Source organism: Balaenoptera borealis (assembly GCF_965194805.1).
Source record: "Balaenoptera borealis genome assembly, chromosome: 6".
NCBI lineage: Eukaryota > Metazoa > Chordata > Mammalia > Artiodactyla > Balaenopteridae > Balaenoptera > Balaenoptera borealis.
This window is the reverse complement of record NC_138863.1, coordinates 32,156,522-32,165,824: the sequence shown is the minus strand read 5'-3', so window position 1 is coordinate 32,165,824 and position 9,303 is coordinate 32,156,522.

Sequence of the window (9,303 nt, the reverse complement as noted above, 5' to 3'; positions counted from 1 at the left end):
GTTGTATATTTCAGATTCCACATATAAGTGCTATCATACAGTATTTAATGATATCATACAGTATTTGTCTTTCTATGACTTATTTCACTTAGCATAATACCCTCCAAGTCCCTCCATGTTGTTATAAATAGCAAAATTTCATTCTTTTTTATGGCTGAGTAGTATTTTACCATACACACACACACACATATATATACCACATCTTCTTTATATTTATCTGTTGATGGACACTTGCTTCCATACCTTGGCAATTGTAAATAATGCTGATATGAACATTAGGGTGCATGTATCTTTTCAGATTCGTGTTTTTGGATATATACCCAGGAATGGAATCGCTGGGTCATATGGTAGTTCTATTTTTAGTCTTTTGAGAAAACTCCATACTGTTTGCCATAGTGGCTGCACCAATTTACAGTCTCAATAACAGTGTATGAGGGTTCGCTTTTCTCCACATCCTCGCCAACATTTGTTACTTGTGTTCTTTTTGATTATAGTCATTCTGACAGGTGTGAGGTGCTAGCTCACTGTGGTTTTAATTTGCATTTCTCTGATGATTAATGATGTTGAGCATCTTTTCTTGTGCCTGTTGACCAAATATGCATCTTTTTTGGAGAAATATCTATTTAGTTCTGCCCATTTTTTGATTGGGTTTTTTGTTTTTTGATATTAAGCTGTATGAGCTATTTGTATATTTTGGAAATTAATCACTTGTCAAGCCCATCATTTGCAAATATTTTCTCCCAGTCCGTAGTTTGTTTTTTTTGTTTTGTTTATGGTTTCCTTTGCTGTGCAAAAGCTTTTAAGTTTCATTAGGTCCCATTTGTTTATTTCTGTTTTTATTTCCATTACTCTAGGAGGTGGGTCAAAAAGGATCTTGCTGTGATTTATGCCAAAGAGTGTTCTTCCTATGCTTTCCTCTGAGAGTTTTATAGTATCTGGTCTTACTTTTAGGGCTTTAATCCATTTTGAGTTTATTTTTGTATATGGTATTAGAGAGTGTTCTAATTTCATTCTTTTACGTATAGCTGTCCAGTTTTCCCAGCACCACTTACTGAAGAGACTGTCTTTTCTTTATTGTATATTCTTGCCTCCTTTGTTGTAGATTAATTGACCATAAATGCGTGGGTTTATTTCTGGGCTTTCTAACGTGTTCCATTGATCTATATGTCTGTTTTTGTGCCAGTACCATACTCTTTTGATTACTGCAGTTTTGTAGTATAATCTGAAGTCAGAGAGCGTGATTCCTCCAGCTCTGTTCTTCTTTCTCAAATTGTTTTGGTTATTTGGGTTCTTTTGTGTTTCCATACAGGTTGTAAAATTATTTGTTCTAGTTCTGTGAAAAATATATTGGGCACAATTTTTGACAGGCACTGTGCCACTAACACACTGGGGATGTGTTAGTGAGAAAAAAAAGACAAACTCTCTTACAGATTATAAGCTCAGGAAGGTAGGGACTATAATATATGGAGTTAGCATTGTTTTATACCAGCAAGAACTCCCTTCTCACTTTGGCAAATGACTGTGTACTCCCTTGGGCTCACTAAAAAGAGAGAACTAATAGCATGTAAATGAGTTGTCAGTTTGCAGATGGAATCACTGAAACCACGAATAGAGTATCTGCAATGGATATTATGTTGCAGTACCTATTTCCTTCTTCTTCCTTCCCTCCCTCCCTCCCTCCCTCTTTTCTTCCCTTCCCTCCTTCCTTCCTTCCCTTCTTCCTTCTTTCCCTGCTTCCTTTCTTCCTTCCTTCCCTTCTTCCTTTCCTTCTTTCTCTGATTGCCACTCATATTATTCGTGAAAACTGAGATAAATTTACAGAAATTAGCCTCTAGGGAAAACCTTCACTTTGGGTCTAGCCACACAGCATAGACCTTACCCATTTACAGCTCTGAGGTTCATTTGTTCCACCTGTCAAGTGAGGACAGTTAATAGTTACCTGAAAGAATGCACTACATGTACATAATAGGTGCTCAGTAAATGGAGCTATTATAATCCCTACTATTTAACTATTGAAACTATTTTACTATTAGAACTCTTCATTAAATAATTCATAACCTTTGTAATATTGGAGGTATTTTCTTAAGGCATTATTTCTATAAAGATGATATTTATAATAATAATTCTGCAATGTATTACTTGCAGGACTTTATTTAGCATATTCATAGCTTAGATTGTTTAGATCATCCTAGGTAGGTTCTTTCTATACCATTAGCAGGTCAGCTAAGTGGTTGAAAAGTCAATCTGTATTTGTAACACATATAATACTGACAAAATGTACACTTACATGACACAGGAAACTGGGTCTACCTCACCACCTTTGGTCTTGATCATTTTTTCCTCTTATGACACAGTATAATGTGACCAAATGGTGTGGCTCAGCTGCGCTCTCTCAAATACCCTATGGGGTCCACTGTGACATCTTAATGCCCCCAAGTTCAAGTGCAGCTAAGGTTCCAGCGCTTATGTATCAGGTTTGGAGAGAGTCTGCAGAGATGCAAAACATCTATGTTGGAGGCCCTAATTCATTAAACTTTTTGCATGATTTAGAAAAAGAGAGAGATCCTTTAGTACCCAAATCAAATTAAACTGAATCATAAGAAACAACTAAAATTTGTGGGCCATTCTCCAATAACTACATAGCTGTGAGGTGTGTTTGTAGGTTTTGCTGAGTCCAGTTTGGTTCTCAGACCCGATGTTTTGGCTCCCACATAAGTTAATTCTCATCAGAGGATATGTTCTTATTAATTGAAAATGTTCTTTAAAAGGTGATACGCGTAAATGCAAGAAAAAAATCCCAAATGATTTTTCTATATGCTTTTTATAGTTCTTTGGGGAAACATGCTAAGTGTGACCATACAGTAAATATGACTAAATACAAGCATGCCAAGTCTTTTTTTCCTTCCCAGTAAGATTTTACATTTACTTTAATAATGCTGCTGTTGTTCAAAATAGGTTTAGTATAAGCTTCAGGGCCTTTAGCATTTTCTTTGAAATGTCCTTGGTCGTGGAAAATCTTCATCTTTCAAAGATGGATGTGATTTCCAAAAACCACCAACGGTCATTTGGAGCCAGTTCTGGGTAATCAAGCTGGATAATTCCACTTGAGGTTAAAACAAAACAAAATGTGGTAATTATGTTAAATTCTGATAAAAGATTACAATAGATGTGGCATAGAAGGTGACTTTAAAAACAAATCAGTTCTAAAGCTCTAACATAACTTTAGGCAATGCCAACATCATTGGAATTACATTGCCTTCCAAGGTGACTGCTTTAAAAATCTAACTTCAGATTCTTTTGTGGAAATTTAGTTTTGTAACTTACTGGTGACACTTCATGCCAATGTGGTCTGACTCAGAAGAAAATTCCAAGAACTCAGGGACTGTGCTTTCAACAGTTAAGGTACATTTTTACTCAAGTGCTCAGTTTGATGCCAAACATTATGTGGCAACTGAATAAACAGTAGACAATGGGGATGACTGGCTTTGACATCAATGGTCTTGATAATTTAAGAACACTTGGCAAGACATTAGTGACCATGGGCTGGCTGCTTCAGGATCGCTGGCATTGCCTTAGAATAGAAAGAGTAAAATTGCTACTTACTGGTAGTTTTTTTTTTTTTTTCTCTTTTTCATGGCAAGTTATAAAACGCGTCTCACGCTTGCTTTTAACAGAGCTTATGGAAATTGTGTCATGAAGCTGAAAAACAGCCACTGACAATGGATGAGCTTGGCACCCAGCAAACATGAAGTGGCTCATTTTGAGGAAAGAAAGTCACGAGGGGCCATGCTAATCATACCAATGACTCTTAACCTCAGGGGAGGACTCAGAGATTGTTGACCTGCAGAGTACAGTCAAGCCACAGACAGTTTTCCATTCTCATTTATACCTTGGGAAGCATTTGTGCTTTTATTCCAAGGTATATTAATAGACCTCTACATGCAAAAATTGTACTCTAAATATATATATATTAAAAAAAGAGAATTCTCTGTGGATTTTTTCCTTAGAGAGTTTACATGTTAACAGGAGAAATCAAGATAGGCAGAGATAATTTAAAAATGCAAAATAGAAAGTGATGTGAATTATTTGAGAGGTACAGATAAAGTGAGATTTTGGCTGGAGGAAAGAGGGTCAAGTCTTGTGGAGGAAGTAGCATTGGATCTGAGATTTGAGAGTGAGATCAGAGCAGAAACATTAAATGTGCAGAGGCAAAAATCCAGAGATGGTGTAGGGGAGGAGAGAGTTGTTCAATTGGCTGGAATGTGGGAGCGTGATGAAAGAGGGCTTGCAAACAGGTAGGAGAAGTAGGTTGTAGGGAGTGGGGAAGAGTAAACAGATGAGTGGTACTGTCTGAACTTTACTTCCTTAAAAACAATCTGGCAGCACTGTTTCAGGGAGAGATCTCTTTTCAGCTAATGTTCAACAATCCGCTCATGTCCAAACATTAGCTTGAGATGTTGTCAACCATTATTAGATGTGAAACAAACTTGAGGTGTAAATGTGTCTTCAATTCTGTGGTTGTAGCGTTCCTGATTGACTTAGTAAATTAAACTTTTCACACGTGAATGGTGTTGGTGTATGGATGTTAGCATTACACTGTCCACTAGCCAGGCATCAAAAAAAAAAAAAAATTTACTGTTGAGCTGGATGAACTGCGCTTGAAAATGCAGATTTGAGCATGAATTGCCTATTTTTTTTTCTATAAAATGATGAATCTGGAAAAATCCTTAGAGCAGAGGTAGGAATCTATCAGTTTACCTGTTTATAGCCCTTTAAGTAAGAAGAGACCAGTGGAATGATTTGTTCAAATTTTCTTAAACCTCTGTGTGTGTCAGAGTGCAGGTTGGTGCAAGCTTCTTTTCAGTTCCTCAGGCTATAATAAACCCAACATCTGCTCTCCTCCTATTGGTGGATTTAAAGCCATGCATCTGGCTTTGGAATGCTGGCCAGGATGTCAGACAGCTTGACCACGTTACTTTCCATTACCCTGCTTATTCTGTTATCAAACAAAACAAAAACCAGCCCCTAAACCTAAAACTTGTGATCTGTTCTCAGTTAACACCAAACCCAGAGTCGGTGAAGTGATCAGCAAAAACAGGAAGGTGGGCATCTTTACAACGCTGAGTCACCCTCAGAGGTGCGTGCTTTCACTGAATTAACGTTGCAATGTTTTGAGTGTAGCTTTTAACAATACAGAGCTCTCATAACTGAGTGTGGGAGTAATAACAGAACAAGCAAATTATAGGGAACTAGAGAAGGGATTCCACTACTGAGGAAGCAGACCAAGGGAATAGCTTTTGCATGAGATGCGAATTTGGTTCCCCACACATTCCAGTGTCCCTTTCAAATATAAAAAACTTTTTTTTCATATGGAACCAATGGCTGAAACTGTGGGCTGCACACACAATAAATTCAGTACAGCAAGAACTCTGCATGTTGTGGTATTATTTAGAATGTTTCTTTCATAGTTTTCCTCAGAGTACTGAGATTAAGTATGATCTTAGTTTAGTGTTGTTGACTGTAGATGACAAAGGACAGTGGAACATGTGAATAAAATGCATCGATGAATGCTCAGGTTTACTTTCTCAACTAAACATACTTATTATGTGCCAGACTCTGTGCTAGACTCTGCAGGGTGTACAAAATTGAGGAAAGCATGGTGTTTTTCTCAAGGAGCTTATATAGAGTAGGGAACATAGGTAAATGTACAATTGACTAAATTACAAAGGAGGATGTGTTAGATGCCATAAGTGAGTTTACATGCAATATGCCATGGTGGCTTGAAGCAGAAGAATGTCCAGAAAAAGTTAAATGAAGGTCATAAATGTGAATCTCCAAGAACCTGGGCTACTGGGAAGATAGTGGCCCCATTCATGGAAATATGGAAGTCCGGAGAAAGAGTAGGCTTGCCTATGAATATGCTGAGTTTGTGAGGTGGTTGGAAGCCCAGCTAGAGAGAATTTGAGAGTAGGAATGTGGATGGACCTGCAGAGATAATAGTAGGAGTTGTGGAGGAGATAAGATCATCAAGAAAAACCACATCAGGAGAAACAAGAAGAGCACTGGGAACTTTCAGGGAAAATCTGGGTATAGGAGACAGTAGAAAGAAGAGGAAGTGGTATTAAGATACTGAAGGAATGATCTGGGCAATAGGAGGACCTGGAGAATGCAGTGTGATAAAATATGAGAGGATTTCAGGACGAAGTTGAGCAACAGCAAGGATTGCAATCGAGGGCTCAAGGAGGATACAGACCAAGAAGAAATGGGGTTTAGTGATTAGATGGTGACTGATGCCTTTTAAGAGAGCGGTGTCAGTAGAATGGCAGGGATAGAAACCAGATTAATTATTAAAAATTTGCTGGGGGCTTCCCTGGTGGCGCAGTGGCTGAGAATCTGCCTGCTAATGCAGGGGACACGGGTTCGAACCCTGGTCTGGGAAGATCCCACATGCCGCGGAGCAACTAGGCCCGTGAGCCACAGTTACTGAGCCTGCGCGTCTGGAGCCTGCGCTCCACAACAAGAGAGGCCACGTGGGCATATACCCTGAGAAAACCATAATTCAAAAAGAGTCATGTACCAGAATGTTCATTGCAGCTCTATTTACAATAGCCAGGACATGGAAGCAACCTAAGTGTCCATCATTGGATGAATGGATAAAGAAGATGTGGCACATATATACAATGGAATATTACTCAGCCATTAAAAGAAATGAAATGGAGGTATTTGTGATGAGGTGGATGGAGTTAGAGTCTGTCATACAGAGTGAAGTAAGTCAGAAAGAGAAAAACAAATACAGTATGCTAACACATATATATGGAATCTAAGGAAAAAAAAAAAAGGTTCTGAAGAACCTAGGGGCAGGACAGGAATAAAGACGCAGACTAGTGGATGGACTTGAGGACACGGGGAGGGGGAAGGGTAAGCTGGGACGAAGTGAGAGAGTGGCATGGATATATATACACTACCAAATGTAAAATAGCTAGCTAGTGGGAAGCAGCTGCATAGCACAGGGAGATCAGCTCAGTGCTTTGTGACCACCTAGAGGGGTGGGATAGGGAGGGAGGGAGGGAGGGAGATGCAAGAGGGAAGAGATATGGGAACATATGTATATGTATAACTGATTCACTTTGTTATAAAGCAGAAACTAACACACCATTGTAAGGCAATTATACTTCAATAAAGATGTTTAAAAAAAAAAAAAGAGAGGCCACGGAAGTGAGAGGCCCGCTCACCGCGATGAAGAGTGGCGCCTGCTTGCCGCAACTAGAGAAAGACCTCGCACAGAAACGAAGACCCAACACAGCAAAAAATAAATAAATTAATTAAAAAAAAATTTGCTGAAGTATACAAAACAAATTACACAAAGATCACAAATTTTCATGTTAGGACAGCTACTACGCTCTTTAATGTCAGGGAGATAACGCAATAGCTAGAGGAAATTATTTCACGATGGATTAAGCATTAAAAAAATTACCATTTGGTGAGGTTATCTGAGTCTTTCTCACACATGCTAATGTAAACCCTTTGTTGAGATAATTGAGTGGCTTGTCTTCTGTATCATTCACACTTGTTAGCACTACCAATGGAAACTACATATAGTAAGGCACTGAAGTGGGGCATGTCTGGAATAGGTGATGGAAAATAGCAGAGAAGATGCCACTTCAAAGGGCTTAGCATGTGAAGCCACTTGAGTCATTGATTTTTCCTTATCTTGGAGCGCTGATTTCTCCTCTTTACTTCTGTGCTTCTCTTTGGGCCCCAAGCTTTTTTCTTTAATGGTGTTTTGAGTGGTTGCAGACTAAGCAATAGGACTATGGTTACATAATCATCCGGCAAACCTCCCTTTTGCCCCTTTCAGTTGAATTAACTAGCTGGCGATTATGGAAATAACAATAAGATTGCAACAACAATATCTTTCATTTCTATATTGCTTTCTACCTCTCAAACCCTATTTGCATACATGCTCCCATTTGACCTCTAATCAGTTCTACTAGGGATAAACAGAGATCTTTTGCATGGGAATAAAGGGACAGAGGGAATATATGATTTGTTTATTGACTGTTTTCAGCACCATTGTATCTCCTTTTTTTATTTTTAAGCGATTTATCTTCTCTAGTTAAATAGAAGATATGTTGATAGACAATATTTCTGTATCATTATTTTTAAAAAGCTTATGTGTTCTTAGAGATTGGGTAGGTAGATATAATTCCTGACATCTGTGAGAGTAAAATATCCAATACTGATACTCTACATAAAAGAATAATAAATGGAAACATCATTGAAATAAAATTAGGTAATTATTTTTATTTATTGAAAGTAATGCTGAAAGTGGAAAAAACATACCCAACAATATAAAGGGTTAGGGTAAGGCCATCTGACTTTACCTTATTCCTAAAGAATCTTTCCCCCCTTTCAATCTGACAATCCTTCTATAAAAGCTCTTACAGTTAATGGATAATAGTTAGAGGTATTTAGAGTTAAAGAAGGGGTATTCAGGGGATTGGGGTTACAAGGGGGGAAGTTACAGAGAAGGAAAACCATTCATTCATGCATTCTTTCACTCATTTAACATTTATTGATATCCCTATGTGCCAGCTTTGGTGCTGGGTCTTGGACATAGAGTCGCTTTGGTGAAGGACATAATATTCTTCTGAGAGGAGAAGTTCTCCTGAAAGCCTTGAAACAACCTGGAGTTGGAGAAAAGTTTGCTGATGGTCAGTGGCTGTAGGAGCGGAGGAGGAAAGGGAAGGCTGACAGTGAACTTCCTGAACAATATGAGGAGTAGACTGCCGCAGCCAGCTTTTCTTTCCATCAGGAATCTTGCTGAACCTTAGGAAGAAAGGATGGTTGCAGAAGGAAGATTGGAGAACTCTCGGATAAACCTTTGACTTGAGGCTCTGCTGGGCTTCAGTAAGTGGTTGAGGAACTGTGCTCTGGTTATTCTGCACCAGTAAGACTTCACAATAGGTTTGAAGAGAGAAAGTCAAGAGCAGCTTCTAACTAGAAGCTCTGAGAAATTTAAGAATGAATCAAGTTATCCTTTCTATCATATTCCTTTAAAGAGTATCTTTGTATTTTCACAAAATCAAAATATGTCAGGGCTGGAGGTCATGTTTCAACTAGTGTGTTGATTTAATTCCTACTTGGGAAAGAAAATTGCCACTTAGGTCATCAATCTCGGTTTCTGTGGAATCAGATTTTTTTCCCTCTCTCTGGGAGCTCTTATATAAGAATTGTCCAGGGTTAAATGAGGGGGTGACAAGTTCATAGCCCAGAAGGAACATTGTGTCTATGGGCTATCAA